The sequence below is a fragment of the Macrotis lagotis genome, chromosome 7, assembly GCF_037893015.1.
Source record: "Macrotis lagotis isolate mMagLag1 chromosome 7, bilby.v1.9.chrom.fasta, whole genome shotgun sequence".
Lineage (NCBI taxonomy): Eukaryota > Metazoa > Chordata > Mammalia > Peramelemorphia > Peramelidae > Macrotis > Macrotis lagotis.
In genome coordinates, this window is record NC_133664.1 from 217,615,498 (window position 1) to 217,631,366 (window position 15,869).

Genomic DNA, 15,869 nt, shown 5'->3' on the forward strand with positions numbered 1-15,869 from the left:
AATGCTAAGCAGTTTCTATCTAAAACCATCAGCAAAGACCTATATGTAACAGGGATAAACTAGAAGCCTTCCCAATAAGATCAGGAGTGAAACAAGGATGCCTGTTATCACCACTATTATTCAATATTGTGCTAGAAATGATAGCTATAACAATAAGAAAATTATGAGGAAATTAGAATAAGTAATGGGTAAACAAAGCTATTGCTCTTTGCAGATGATTTGATGGCCTACTTAGAAAATACACTAAAAAACTTGAAATAATTGACTATAGCAAAGTTGAAGGATATAAAAAAAACCCACATATATATCAGTATTTGTATACAATACCAACAAAGCCCAGCAGCAAATTTGATTCAGAAAAAATGTAGACAACATAAAATATTTGGGAGTCTACCTGCCAAGACAAATCCAGGTACTATATGAATCTAATTTCAAAACACTCTACACAAAATCAGGTCTAAACAATCAGAAAAATATCTGTTGCTAATGGATAGGCAAAGGTAATATAATTTAAAACTACAATTTCAACTAATTTAATCTACTTATTCAGTGCCAAATCAATCAAACTATTAAAATTATTTTATAAACTAGAAAAATAATAACAAAATTTATCTGGAAGAACCAAAGGTCAAGAATATCAAGAGAATTAATGGAAAAAAATACAAAGGAAGGTGGTCTAGCCATACCAGATCCAAAGCTATATTATGAAGTGCCAATTTTCAAAACTTTGGTACTGACTAAGAAATAGGGAGATAGAACAGTGGAAAAGATAAGTTACATAAAATATGTAGCAAATAACTATAACAATCTACTATTTGATAAACTCAAAGGCTCCAGTTTCTGGGATAAGACCTCATTATTCGACTAAAACTGCTAGGAAAGCAGCATAGTAGAAACTAGGCATAGACTAACATCTCATACCTCTATCAAGATAAGGTCAAAATGGGTACATGATTTAAAAATAATGTGTGATACCATAAGCCAATTTCTAGGGAATTGTTTACTTGTCAGATCTATGGAAAGAAGAATTTATGACCTATTGCTGAATACCTGGTTAAGGTATTCAGTTTAGGTAGAATGGACCTAATGGGTATCATTGACTGTCTCCATGTCCCCAAATTTGAGATGATGAGAGGAATGGACACAGTTGTGAGGGCTATATTTAGCAGTATTTGGAGGTTGGTCCCTTAGCGATTGGTCAGTTCTGTCTGGTCCCTTGTCCCTGCACTTGGGGAACTGCTGCATTGGTTAAGGTTTCTGAGGTTGCTGGGCATCCTCTTGAGGAATTTCCCACTTGACTACTCAGTGAGCTTCACTGCTGTACCCCAAGTTGCTGTACCTGTTATTCATTGGACTCATATTGTTGCACCTCTTGCTGCTGTACTTCCTGAAGTTGCACATCTTGTTCCTTCGTCTCCTGTTCCTGCTCTTGCACCTTCTGCTCCTGCTCCTGCACCCTCTGCTCCTGCTCCTGCTTCTGTATCTCCTTCTGTTCTTTCTGCTCCTCCAAAGAGAAAAAGAAGAAAGTCAATCAGTTCCTTTCTAGCTGGAACTGCAGGCAAATAAGGTATTAAAGAGGTGATGGCTGGAGAAGCCCAGTTTGGAGGTGGTGAGGACCTCTCAGACCTGTGAACAGGGCAGAGAGGGTTTAGGGGCTATCATTATGAAGAGTTATTACCCCTTAGGTCATGAGTCCAGCAGTTGAGAGTGGACTGCAAGTAACATGATCAAAGTTGTGAGTCCACAAATGCCCTGCATCACCAAGTGGAGTAGTTTCTTTGACACTGTCCATGCAGCTTTTACTGACTTCTTTAAGGTTAGAGTACATGTTCTTATTTCCTTCTGATACAAACTTAGTGCCCTTGGTTGGAGCTGAGACCATCACCTTGGTGTTGTTGGGTGAAGGGCTTTCTTGATCTGATTGGCTTATTCAGTCCCTCTTCACCACCTTGCTCCCACTGTGATTGACAGTTACATGGAAGAGAGGGGTCAGAGAAGCATGCCATCATTGCTCAGGGCTGCCCTCATTAGACCACCTGTTATGGTAAGTCTGGTGGCACTAGTATTACGGGTGTTTCCCTTTCCTCTATGGTTACAGGATTTCATGGCTCCCTTGTCTGCCACTCATACTGATTCATCTTTCTTTACACTCTATCATCTTAAAGGTGATAGTTTCCTTGGGGTGTCATTTGAGTTCAGCCCTTGTAGAATGAGGCAAGAAAAAGGAGATGGGTTGTAAGTGTTGTACTGGTGACTAAAAAAGCCATGGAGCAGCGAGGAGTTGTTCAGTGTGCAGAATGCTGAAGACTTTTGTACCCCTTGGGGTCTTGTTTCCCCCTAGAAACTTGATCAGGAAGATTTTCTAGGAATCCATTTTGCTTTTCAATAAGTTCACTAACCTGGCCCTGCAAGCAATTGGAAAGATCATAAAATAGCAATGTCCTCTGTTTATGGTCCTGGCTATAAAGTGCATGCCCAGGCTACTATGGATGCTATGGGAGAGACAAAAGGAACAAGAATTTCCTTTGACAATCAAGTTGTGATATTGTTGATTGTGGGGCTCCTACATGAGTGAATCAGCAAAAGTCCCATATGAATGTCTATTATTTTTGTTGTTCAGTTATTTCAGTCATATCTGACTCTTTGTGACCTTATTCTAGGGTTTTCTTGACAAAGAAAATGGAGTGGTTTCTCATTTCCTTCTCCAGCTCATTTTTTTACAGGTAAGGAACTTAGAGAAACAGGGTTAAGTGACTCATCCAGGGTCATACAGCTATTAAATGTCAGAGATGAGATTTGAAATTAGGAAGATGAGTCTTCCTGACTTCAAGCCCAGAACTCTATCCACTTCACTAAATCTCGCCTCTCTCCAAATGTCTACTGTGGTGAGGGCATATTTAATAGCTCCAACTTGAAAGGGCAAAGGTCCTATAAAGTCCACCTGCCAAATTTGATCAGGTGCCTGCCTTAACAATGCTACCATGTTTTCAGAGGCAGAATGCAATATTCTCTTGCATTCCTTAGTGACCTGGTTAGTGGATGTTGTGAAAGCTGTCACACCTCATCTTCTTAGTGTGTAAGACCAGCAGTCCCTAGATATCAAGAGCGTTCATGTGAACATTTCACAAGTCCTCTTTCCATAGGGGTTATGTCCTGTGCAATAATGGGGGCAATCTGAGTTTTTGTTCATGTAGGATTGTCAATCACATGAGTTATTTATTCTGTACCCCTTCCTATTTGGGTGGAGACATGACTGACCCAGATGGATAGATTTGTACATATTCTGCAAGGTACTTCCAATGTTCAGCTTTCCCCTAACAATTGGCCATGGATCTGCCAGATATCTTGGCACTTGCCAGACCAGACTGCAAATCCATTAGTAACAGCCTAGGATTCAGTATAGATTATATATAGAGAAAGTCCCTGTAGTCAGGTGAACACCCTTCAGGTCTGCCTTCTAGATCAATGTCCTTTGCCATCAACCCTCAAGGAGTTAGTTGCAAGAGGCACTGCCATATGTGAACCAAGCCTATCAACACCTGCCAGTTGATTCCACCATGGGTCCCACTTAGTGAAGGGATCAATGGGAGATGTTGTGTGTCTCCAAAAACAAGTGGCCCTAATGGGGTTTGTGCCACTTGTTCATGTACAATTACTAGGAACCCAATTAAATTTTATCCTACAAAGATTATTTCCATTTTAACAAAGTGTTTTCTCCAACCTAGGGCAATATAGGTAATTCAGTTCATAGGAGTTGCAGTACCCATTAAGGGGTTCTGTGGACATCAGAGCCCAGTGGACAACCAGCACCTGTCTCTCAGGGATTAATGCCATAGCAATATCTGGAGTTTCTTGCTCCAGAATCCTATTGACAATTTCTTGTCACTATGATGAGTCCACAGATTCTACACCTCCATAGAAGTGGTTGTAGAAGTCATCATCTGGTGGTACTAAGGGCAATACTTAATTATACTTAGAGCTTTGTGTTGTTCTGAATCCCATTGATAAGTGGAGAACTTTGGTATGAACAGAAAGGTGGGAGCAAGTATGACTGTGGGGTGGGAAAAATTTTGTCTCCAAAATCCAAATCTGCCTACTGAATGTTGTGATCCCCATCAGTGGTGGCTTTGTGGTGTAGTTTCTCTCAGACCAATGTAGGAATGTCCCTGACCTTATGGGTCCACATGTACCCTAAGAATTTCATGTACTGTGAGGGACCTTGTATTTTATGGGGAGTTATTGTACAACCATGACCAGTCAGATGTCTCACTGTAGCTATAAGGTAGGTTTGGATGGAAGCAGGAGTAGAATTTCTGACCTTGTAGTGTCATCTATGAATCTCTCTGTTACCAGGATGCCCTCCAAGTTCCACAATCCATGGCAATGGTGGGGCTATTCAAATATCCCATGCATAGCCTGGTGAAAATATATTGTGTCTCCTCAAATGTTAAAGCAATTTAGAGTTGGGACTCTGAAGATTGAAATGTACTAGCTAAGTCAAATACTGCAAACCAAGAGCAGCTAGAGGATTGAATGTCCTCTCTCACCTTTATAATATTGTATAGTAGGGCTTTAATTAGAGGAACAACTTTATTCAAATTCCTATAGTTCATAGTCTCTATTCATCTTTGCTTGTTTTCTGGACAAATCATATTGGTGAGTTGAAAGGGGAGACCTTGAGGATATCACATCTTTAGGAAGTAAATTCTTTATAAAGAAATGCAGACATTCTTTATCAAAGAAGATCATGACATTAGGAAGGTGATGCCATGACAAGCACATAAATTTAATTTAAGCAAAATGGTGCTGTGCTAAGTCACCAGCCTCACTTTATCCTCCAGAACCATCTGGGTCCAATGGCAGATATGGATCAGGATGACTGGAGATGACCTTGGATGCAGGGTGATCAGGGTTAAGTGATGTGCCCAAGATCGCACAACTAGTTAGTGTCAAGTGTCTGAGGCCAGATTTGAACTCTTGTCCTCCTGACTCCAAAGTCTCTATCCACTTAGCCACCTTGCCTAAGTTTATATGGTGGGGGTGTTAGCAATTTCCATGGGGAGGGGTAAAGACACTGGCTCCCACTTGATCTTACCTATGATCAGTGCTAATAGCTTAAGTTTGGTCCAAGTGGACAACTGATGTTTTAGAACATCCATGCCAGTTATGGGAATGAAGATGGAATAGTCAAAAATTATGATTCCGAAGAGAGCTATGCTCTAATTTCTCCCACAATGAGATCTGCAGTGATCTGAATGTCTTCAGTAGTGGCACCTATCATTCCCTTTATGGTGTTAGTGGGGCTCTGTTGAATATCAGGATGGCCTGGGACTAGGTTGACCTGAAATTCAGTGTTCAGCAGCATACTCCAATACTACTGGTTTCCAGTGTCCCACAGCACTATAAGTTTCATAAACAAGTGATTCTCCTGAGGGCTCCTAGTGCCCTTAAGTGGTGGCAGGCTCCTATGGAATTTTTTGAGGACTTTGTAAGAGGTCTGGAACCTCTGACAAATGTTGGAACATCTCTGTCCTTTTCCATGTACTACCTTTATAAGGCCCTGAATTTCTTTGAAGACTATGGCTTGAAACTTCCCAGTTAGAAAAGCCCAAATCCCTTGTTCTCTAATATATGGTAACTTGCCAGATGCTGTCAGATGCTGATCCTTTTGTCCTCTGACTCTGTTGTGCCTTTTGCCATGATCAGTTTTGGACATGGCCCCGATCAGTGTTCTCTCTATTATTAGTATTCCCTTACCTCTCCTTTGTGATCTTCATTCCCTTGAAAGGCAAATACTGGACACTCAGGCTCACTTTGGTGTCTAACAGGGACTGCATGGTTTCAGTGGATGCCATCATAGGAAGAAGGATGGCATAGAGGTTCTTGGAGCTCCTTTCAGGAACACTGTCTTGACTTCCTTATCTAGTTGGGTAGATCCCTTTCAGGACTCCTCCAAGGAAGGTACATTAGTATTATGGTAAACCCACAAAATAGTGCCTTTCCCCTTTAAAGTAGCACATTGGACCTATGCCTTAGCTGTGGTAGATGATATGGACAGATGTTTAGCCTCCAAGGCCAGAAAACCCACCTGAGCAAATGTAAAGAGATATTCTCTTTTCTGGGCATTAGTGTAATTATTTTCATAAGTTAATCAGGGTATCTCTATCCCTTCATATAGAAACCAATTGTTTCATTTCTCTGACCTTCAGGTTCAAGCCCTGTGTGTCAAGTTAACTTCATGCAATTCTAATCTTTCATCAGCTTTCTTTACTAGCTGTCTTTCTTGTAGTGAGAGGGAAAGCTTTGTTCTGGGACTAGGTTAGATTCAGGGAATGTCTGATCTGAGGGATGCATAAGGCCTGAGAAATCATTTGGTCTGCCACTATCACAGCAACTATAGGAAGGACTCTAAATTCAATAGATCTAGGAGCTTTTTAGAGGTGAATTAATAAAATGTTTGACTAAAATAAAGTTGTCTAATTTTTAAAGTAGTTAATTTTATAAGACCCACAAATTGTGTTATAAATATCCAAGTGGTGCTTGGCAGAAAAAAGGTTCCCCATCCCTGGACTAAGAGGTACCTTACTTTTTAGAACTTCATCTACTTCCTCAACTCTGTCTGCCTAAAAGAAAGGGCAGAGAGGAGTTAAGTTGTAAATTCAGCCTACCTTCTCTTGAGAGAGTCTTCTGTTACTCTCTTTGTGACAAGCAGTGATTAAGAAACACAATCACATTCCTCTAGTACCTCAACAGATATCCCAAACTCTCAGTTCTTGAGGGCCTCTAAAGTGCAGGAACAAGGAATTCCTACAACAAAACTTGTCCAATTTTGTGAACAAAACTCAGACTGAGACCTTCTAAGGATTCAGAAGGAGCCAGTATCCATCAGACTAGAAAATATCTCCAGTAGCAATAATGGCAAATATGGGGCAATGACACCTCAAGTCATTTTCCTGGCCTCTGCATCATGTCATTAGCAGTGTTAGTTGCCAGAGTAACCAGGAAGGATATAACAGAATCCTTAGAATAGTTCAAGACTCTGGAATGAGGTGGGTTGGAATCTGTGGACAGTTCCTGATACTCTAAAGTCCACTGTAAACATGTGGCTTGTGTTTACCAAAATTACCTCATGTAGGCTTCTTCTTGCACATATGTGTATGTTATTCCCTGCTGCCAGCACTGGAGAGCTAACAATCAGTCCACCTATGACTATGTTTCTGTGGAAAGAAGGAATGTCTTCCCTCGGCCAACTAGCCAAAAAACAACGTAACACTCAGAACACAAGTTGTTGTTCCATTGTGTCTGATTCCTCATGACCCCATCTGAGATTTTCTTGCAAAGATACTGCAGTGGTTTGCCATTTCCTTCTCCAGCTCATTTTACAGATGAGGAAACTGAGACCAACAGGGTTAAGTGAATTGTCCAGCGTTACACAACTAGTAAACATCTGAGGCTGGATTTGAGTTCAGGAAGATGAGTCTTCTGATTCCAAGCTTGACTTTTCCCTTTTTCAAAGACTTCTTTTGAATGAGTTTTTATAGTGTGTCTGAGTGCATGTATAAAGAAGTAGGAAAACTGTTTCTGAAATAAACCTTGACAAATATTTGTAATGAGAAGTGAATTTTAAATATTGCTATAATTACGCTATAGAAGCAATGCAAGTATTAAACAAAAAAAAATACAAAAAAAAAAGACTTCTACCTAAAGCACAGAAATGGTCCCCTTTTGCCAGGCCCTAGCTTTTAATTAATTTCTGCATATTAAGAGGTGGTGAGAGAACATAGCCAAGGGACAGTTATGGGGTTGCTGTGGACTAGTACCAGGACAACCCTGGGCGGGGGGAGGGATTTTGGGAAGTGAGGGCTATAGTTTGTGGTGATAGTTAGGAATTCACTGTGGGTAAGAAAGGAGGGGAGTGTTGGGGAGAAGGGGATGAGAGGTGGAGTACAAAAGGACATTCCTTGAACCCAAAACAAAGCTTTCCCTCTCACTACTAGGAACACAGAAGGGGAAAGAGAACCTTCCCCTTTAAAATTCCTTGTAACAACTTTAACCCTTACACATACCTCAACTGAGAAGGAGCATACAGCTCCCTGGCAGACTGAAGAGTGTGAAGGAGCTTTGCTTCCTCTGGAAGCGAAGTGTACATTAGGTGGACAAGAGGCCTCTGAATAATTCCAAAGAGAAGAATGTGATTGTTAGCTCGGCCACACCTCTTGGCTAAAATTACAAAATTACAAAATTGTTGGATACACTTGGTTAATTAACTGGTCAGTGCTGTTTGTGATAAAATTGCTTATAAAAAAAAAGAAACTAGAAGCAGTGAATATGCTAAAATATATGTTCAATCACATTGCTTTGTTTTCAAATAACTGTTATTAAAACTTCTTTTGTTTTCACAACCTGAAAAAACTTGCTATAAAGACAATGATTTTTAACTACTTTAGAGCATATCAATATGTTAACTGAAATATTGTGAAAAGGTGCATAGGCAAATATCTCTGACAGATGAAATATAATGACCTTATGGTCATTAGCAATTCCATAAAAGCTGTCTGTAGCATCCTGTAGTCCAAAAAATACTACATACAATGTAGGAAGAGCCATATTTTTTCCTAATTAAAAGAGTACATTTTAAGTGGTTTTTTTTCAGAATTATGTATAACAATAGTTTCATGTAAACATCTCTGATCTAATGAAGGCCTAGATGAAATTTTCATCTAGGCTCCCATTTTTTAAGTTTAAAAAAATCTTTAAAAAGAATTTTTTCAAAAGAACTAAGTAAATTGATTATTTAAAATTATTGAGCAATTCATATGTAAAGTATTGTGCTAGGTGATGTGAGATAAAAAGAATTATAAAACATATTTCCTACTTTCAATGATAAAAACAAAACAAATATGACAAGGAAAGAAATGGCAAATGAATATTATAGAAATAGTATAGGTTACATGGGGGCAGCTAGTTATAATGGTGGATCAAGCACTGGACCTGGAATCAAATAGAATCATCTTCCTAAGGTCAAATTTGGCCTCAGATGCTTACTATGTATGACCCTGAGCAAGTTACTTAACTGGATTTACCTCAGTTTCATCTATAAAATGAGTTGGAGAAGGAAATAGCAAGCCACTCTAGTATCTGCCAAGAAAACCTCAAAAGATATTATGAAGAGACAGACACAACTGAACAACAACATAGTGAGAGAAAATATTATTTTCTTATATTAATAAAAAATTATTATTTTTAAATTAAGGTTTTCCCTTCCTCTTCCTCACTCAGAAACCATTCCCTGTAGGCTATTCAGCCAGAATCTGAAGGACATTGCTGATAGAAGAGATTGCCCAATCATCAGGGTACATGCTTGTAGATATTTCATGGGAATTAGGAGACCTTACAAACAGAACCCTGTCTAGGGGAAATCTTGCCCTTAGGAAATAAACACCAGTCCTTGGAACCTTCCATTAGAATATAGAGAGGGGTACCACTTATGAAGGAAAAACTAGCCAGAATGGTCTGGGTAGAGACGGATTCTCTTGTCCAGATTGCTGGATGAGACTGAGTCTCATGATTTGTTCATCTTTTCAGGAGAAGGACCTGAAGACCTTTTGTCCACCTCATCATTAATATGTTCAACCCTTCATTGATTTATTAACCAGAGTTGATTTTCCACCCTTAGGTACATCCCTTTTCCCAAAAGCATTTTTAAGCATTCAGTGTTCTCCAGGGGACATCTTTGATTTACATGAAAAGTCACTAACCTCAATCTGTTAATTATTTGCTAGTCAATCCAAGCTTTAGATTTTTGGGGGCAGCTATTTTCAGAACTAGTTCTGTGGATCTGTAAGTTTTCAATTCTTCCAAGTTGGTTCATAGCATCTTTGTAGGATGTTTTCATTTTGGTTGGGGGTACATCAGAATTTTAATATGATTGCTAATGTTGTACAACTTCTGAGACATATGCAGTTTCCACTTGCCATTCTCCTTCTCTCTGTCCACCAACTACCAACTACAATTACTACAGATGGGCTCTGACCAAACTTTTTTCCAATGTAATTAAATATTCCAGTACCCATTGCTTTTAACATTTAAGCTTTCCTTATATTTAAGTATAAGAAAAAATCTTCAGAAAACAGTCTATAGCATTCAAATTTATCAAATACCTTAGGAAAGAAATCTGTTTTATCTAATTAGGGAAAGGAGAATGAGTTTTTCTTGAAATATGACTTAATATTGAGTTAATTCTATAAATTAACATGTAATTGAGACAATGAGACATATAGCCCTAAGAATAAAATGTGAAAGTCAAATTCAAAGGAAATTTTTTTTAAGTTAAGGTGCTAAAAATCATTTTGTCATACTGAACTTGAAACTCATCAGATAGGCACACATTGAAAAAAGAGTTTTTTATTTCATGTTGCAATATAAATCATTTCGTTGAAATAAAACTCTGCAAAGAACACTAGAGAGTAGTAAATAAATATGAGTCTGACAAGTTTTCTAGGAAGGGTAAGTGGTACAGTGGATAGCCTTGGAATCAGGAGGACTTGATTTCAAATCTGATCTCAGACACTTAATAATAACTTAGCTGCATGACCTTAGGCAAGTCACTTAGTCCCATTGTCTTGCAAAAAACAAAAACAGCCATTTCCACTGATAAAATCATATTAATCTCTGAGACTGAACCAAGGACTTTGTAACAAAAGGGATCAATATTGACACTGATAAAAAAAATCATAACAATTTATTTTTTAAAATATCCATATTTACTTCTTAGATAACCTTTCTAAGTTTTTATAACTGAAAAATTCATCACTCCATTGCCTACCTGGTGACAAATTTCTCCAAACTTAGCTGAACTGCTCCTTTTGTAATGGTTTTACATTTTGTCACCAGATCTATACTCCATAACTTTTAAAAATGGAAGAACTTCTTCACACATTGATTACTATTAGAATAATTCTTCTATGAAGAATGTCTCTTGTTGCTACCCTCCCTATCATTTCAACGAAATGATTTATATTGCAACATGAAATAAAAAACTCTTTTTTCAATGTGTGCCTATCTGATGAGTTTCAAGTTCAGTATGACAAAATGATTTTTAGCACCTTAACTTAAAAAAAATTTCCTTTGAATTTGACTTTCACATTTTATTCTTAGGGCTATATGTCTCATTGTCTCAATTACATGTTAATTTATAGAATTAACACAACATTAAGTCATATTTTAAGAAAAACTCATTCTCCTTTCCCTAATTAGATAAAACAGATTTCTTTCCTAAGGTATTTGATAAATTTGAATGCTATAGACTGTTTTCTGAAGATTTTTTTCTTATACTTAAATATAAGGAAAGCTTAAATGTTAAAAGCAATGGGTACTGGAATATTTAATTACATTGGAAAAAAGTTTGGTCAGAGCCCATCTGTAGTAATTGTAGTTGGTAGTTGGTGGACAGAGAGAAGGAGAATGGCAAGTGGAAACTGCATATGTCTCAGAAGTTGTACAACATTAGCAATCATATTAAAATTCTGATGTACCCTCAAACCAAAATGAAAACATCCTGCAAAGATACCATGAACCAATCCAAGGTGGAGGCAATGAAAGGGTTTGCTTAGCCCCCAAGATATAATTTGCTTCAGGCTTCCATTCTGGGTCTTACTTTCTGTCTTGTTCTGGCTTATACAGTGGATCCAGAAGAGGAAAGTGATATATTAGGGGACTGAATATACACTGTTTAATCTGATATTCTTTAAGTTGGAATGAATACTTCTGATTTACATATTTCTGATCAGAAGTTAGTCTTGGGGCAGCTAGGTGGTGCAGTGGATGAAACACCGGTCCTGGATTCAGAAGGACCCAAGTTCAAATACAGCCTCAGACACTTAATCAGACATCTATCTAGCTGTGTGAATTTGGGCAAGTCATTTAACCCCATTGCCTTAAAAAAAAACAAAAAGAAGTTAGTCTCTTAACCTTTAACTAATAGTTATAAAATGTCAATCTACTATGTAAGGCCTGTCTCCTACAAAGTTGACTTGGCCTTGTAAGTGCTATCTGGTCATCTCATTGATAGTATCAATAAATTCCTTACCTGATAACCAACCTCAAGATAAGACATCATGGATGAGGAGAGAAAATCCTATTGTTACTTATAAGCATTTACTCTTCAGCATAAGTGGAATTCTTGTCAATAGGAATTTTAAACAAATATTATAAGATTTGAGAGAATCATATTGTAAGACCATGTCGTCTATGTGAAATCTCATTGGTTACTTAACTCAATTTTTATGATTCTTTGTTCTTTCTGTATAAAATGCCCCCAAAATTTTGTATCAGTATTGGCATTTTCAAGGATGCCATCCACCCATGGGTTTTGTAAGATCCTAGAGAATTAAACTTCATTTATAAAACTAACTTTGTTGTTTTATTTTCAGTTTAAGAAAATTATGGTTAACAATACATTCCTACACATTCAACATTAGCTCTATTAGTGATTAGTAATTGGTTGACAGGAGTTGTTAGGTATTTTCTTTACAATTTTACCAAATCAAAGTTTAAAAATAGAAACATTGAAAGGGGTGATGATTTAGTTTGCTTTTAGGAATATGTTCTACTAGAAAAGAAAATCATGTTTGAAATCAAATAGTTTTGCTTTTTCTGGCTGTTTTTCTTCTCATCTTAACTCAAACTGTTTGATTTCTTTTGTTTCCCATTTGGAATTTTGAGTAATTCTGAGAATTGTTTTTCTTCTGGCCAGAAACTCTTAAGAGTCTTTGCCTCCCAGATTGATTCTTTTATGACAGCAAATTAGACTATCTTTTGCCTCAGTTCTTACCTAGCATTTAACTACTGATTGACTTTGCCTCAGACAAACAGAGATCTGGGAAAGAACTTGGGGTTAAAAAGGCATCCTTTTTTTGTTTTGCTTTTTGGAGGGAATATAGGTTAAATGACTTGTTCAGAGTCACACAGCTAGTAATTGTCTGAGCCAGATCTGAGGTCATTGCTCTCTCCATTGAGCCATTTGGCTGCCTCTCTTTCACTGCATCTGGGATCATCAGCAGTCTTGCCATTGAATTCTGATGCCTGGAGGAGGCTGATGACTTTTCCCAGCTTTGCCTTACATAAATCCAAGACACTTTAAGCCAAGATATTATCTTGCTGACGTTATTGCTCCTCTTTGAGAACAAAGGATGAACAAAAATCTATAAGTAACAGTAGCTGCCTCCTAGGGACCCAATCGGCCAATTTCAGTTGGGCAATACTGCCATTTCTTCCTACTCCTCTTTGTCCTCTTTTTACTCTGTCCACATATCCTTACCTGTGGGTGCATTATCCAAAGGAATACAAATTTTGATTGCTTATACTTCTCAAGGTATCTTAGAATTTGGAGTCTAGGTTTTTTCCCCCCTTCCATATATATTTTATCACTATTTTTAAAAAAAATGGGACAATGAATTCTTTTGGTTCACATAGTTTTCATATGTGGTTTCTTGAAATATAGCTCTGAAAAAACAGGTTTTGATAAAGCCCATTGTGATTCAAATGGAGTTACTTCAGTAACATGGTTTTACAATATGATTCTCTCAAATCTTATAATATTTGCTTAAAATTCCTATGGACAAGAATTCCACTCTAAGCCCAAATCACCTCTGGCTTCACTGATTGACCATCAGTGAGTGTAAATAACAATTGTTTTCTGTTCAGGCCAGAAAGGATCTTCCCTTCCCAGGTCTGAGGGTCTTCCCCTCCCAGGTTGACTCTTTCATAATGACAAATTAGGCCATCTTTTGGACTAATTCTTACCAAACCCTTAGTCGTTGCATGGTATTGCCTCAGATAAACTGAGACCTAGGAAAGACCCTAGTTTAAAAAGGTAAAGGTCTCCCACCATATCAGGGCCATCACCAGTCATCTTGACCTATGTCTTGTCAGTGGACTCAGATGACTTTGGAGGAGAGAGTGGGCCTAATGACTTTGTATAGCTGTGTCTCACTTAAATCCAATTGATTGGCAAGCCAAGATATCACCCTCCTGATGTCATTAGTCCTCTTTCAAACAAAGGACTAACAATAACAATTCTTTCTGAAAAAGGTTTTGTTGTTGGTGAATATATCTTAAATGGCTACTTAACCAGAAAAAAATAAATTGACAAGGAAAAATCTTATCTGAATTTTAAAATTTAGCCTTCATTTGAACCACTCACAATTGTCAATATAATAAAAATAATAGTAATAACCCAAACACTACAGGATGCTTCTTTAGTTATTAAATATGGATTATATAACCTAAATGCAATAATGTTAGACTTAGGGTGAAAACTCAAACAGTTTAGTAAATTGCAAGTCAAAAATGAACTGAAGAAATCTACGAAACTCAGTCTTCCCAGGAGCAGAGATTACAAGCATGATCTACTGTGAGAAAAAATTGAGTTTTTGTTTTCCACAGGATAAGGGAGGATATTGCAAGGATCTCACAGATACCTGTGAGAACAATACATTACAAAAGCTGGAATTTCTGGCCATTGTGTGGGTCAAAGGATGTAAGCCTACTTGCAGGAAGGTGATCAAAGAAATGACCCTGACTAATCATTGAGCTGAGTGAGGTCTTCTTATCCAGATGAAGGTCAAAAACTAGCTCCAGCTAGTCAAGAGTTGACCTAGGGTCCTTGTCCTCTGCAAGTGTGCCTGCTTAATGAAGTCCATATTACTCTACACTCCCCTGTGCTCATCAATATAATGACCAGGGCAGGGAAAACATATGGGAGAGTGGTAGAGATTGGGCATATTGAATAGATTGTAAACCTGAGGATTCAAACCAATGACTGGTTCTGTGGGGAGGAGGAAACCTTTCAAACTGCATATAAAACTAGACATTGTTCCAAGTTGGGGGTCTTTTCCCACTAAGGAAAATGGTCCTTTTCGGCAGAAAAGTTAATTAATTAATAAAAGTTATTTTAATTACTCTGGACTAAGTTTTTAATAACAATGAGCCATTTATAACACATTCCATATCCAGTTGATAAAGGAACTCTACTGAAGACAGAAGAGGAGAAAAAAATAGACTTCAATTACAACACAGAGTAATCAAGGCAGGGAAGAATTTACAGTCTGTGGAAATGATTGGACACTGAAATCCATTTTGAAAAAAGTATATACATATAATATAAATTCAAGGTTTTTTAAGAGTAGAAAAGTGGGATCTATGATTTCTCTTTTTTTTTCCTTCTAAGTCTCACAACATGAAATGCAAACTGGTTTTAAGTCATAAGATAAGTCATTAGGCTTTGAAAGAAGCAGCACAGTGGGTGGAACCAAGATGGCAGAGAGAAGCTGGGGACTTCCTTAAGTTACCCCCAGATTCCCTCAAAAACAATATTAATCAAACCTATAAATGGTTATTGAAATTACAGAATTCACAAAGAAAAGAGTTGAGCATTTTCCAGCAAGAGACTGTCTTAGATGGAGGGGGATTGTCATCAAGAACAGGAAGCAGAGCCCAGGGCAGGGAACTGCAACTAGAAGGAGGGGGGGAGGGCCAGTCAGTGGGGAAGCCCAGTCAGTGAACAAGTCATTAAGCATTCTCAATGTGGAAGACTCTAGTCCAGTGAGCAACTCACTGGTGTTTCCATTGCAGAAAGTCTGTTACTGAATGGCTCCAGCCTAGTGAATAGATACCTCCCCAACACAAGAAGTTTCAGACACCAGAACACAAAATAAGTAAGAAAAATCAGAGAAAAGCTGTATCTATAGAAAACTGCTTTGAAGGTAAAAATAGACAAAGCACCATCTCAGAAGAGGACAGAAGAAAAAGTACTGCACATGAAGCCCCAGAAGGGAATATGATTTGTTCTCCAGCCCAAAAAAGACTTC

The 15,869-nt window shown here is 37.9% G+C and overlaps 1 long non-coding RNA gene across 2 annotated transcripts in view; it reads right to left on the reverse strand.

The window, feature by feature from the left end:
* Positions 1-6,967, reverse strand: part of LOC141493993 (uncharacterized) — a 45,491-nt gene extending 38,524 nt beyond the window's left edge. The window contains exons 1-2 of one of the 2 annotated variants that reach the window (XR_012470372.1): positions 6,669-6,967; positions 1,340-1,498 (exon numbers count right to left, since the gene is read on the reverse strand). This is a non-coding gene — a long non-coding RNA (uncharacterized LOC141493993). Of the gene's footprint in view, positions 1-1,339; positions 1,505-6,668 lie in introns of both variants that reach the window. The other variant, XR_012470373.1, reaches the window with a different exon arrangement.
* Between the last annotated feature and the right edge of the window lie 8,902 nt (positions 6,968-15,869).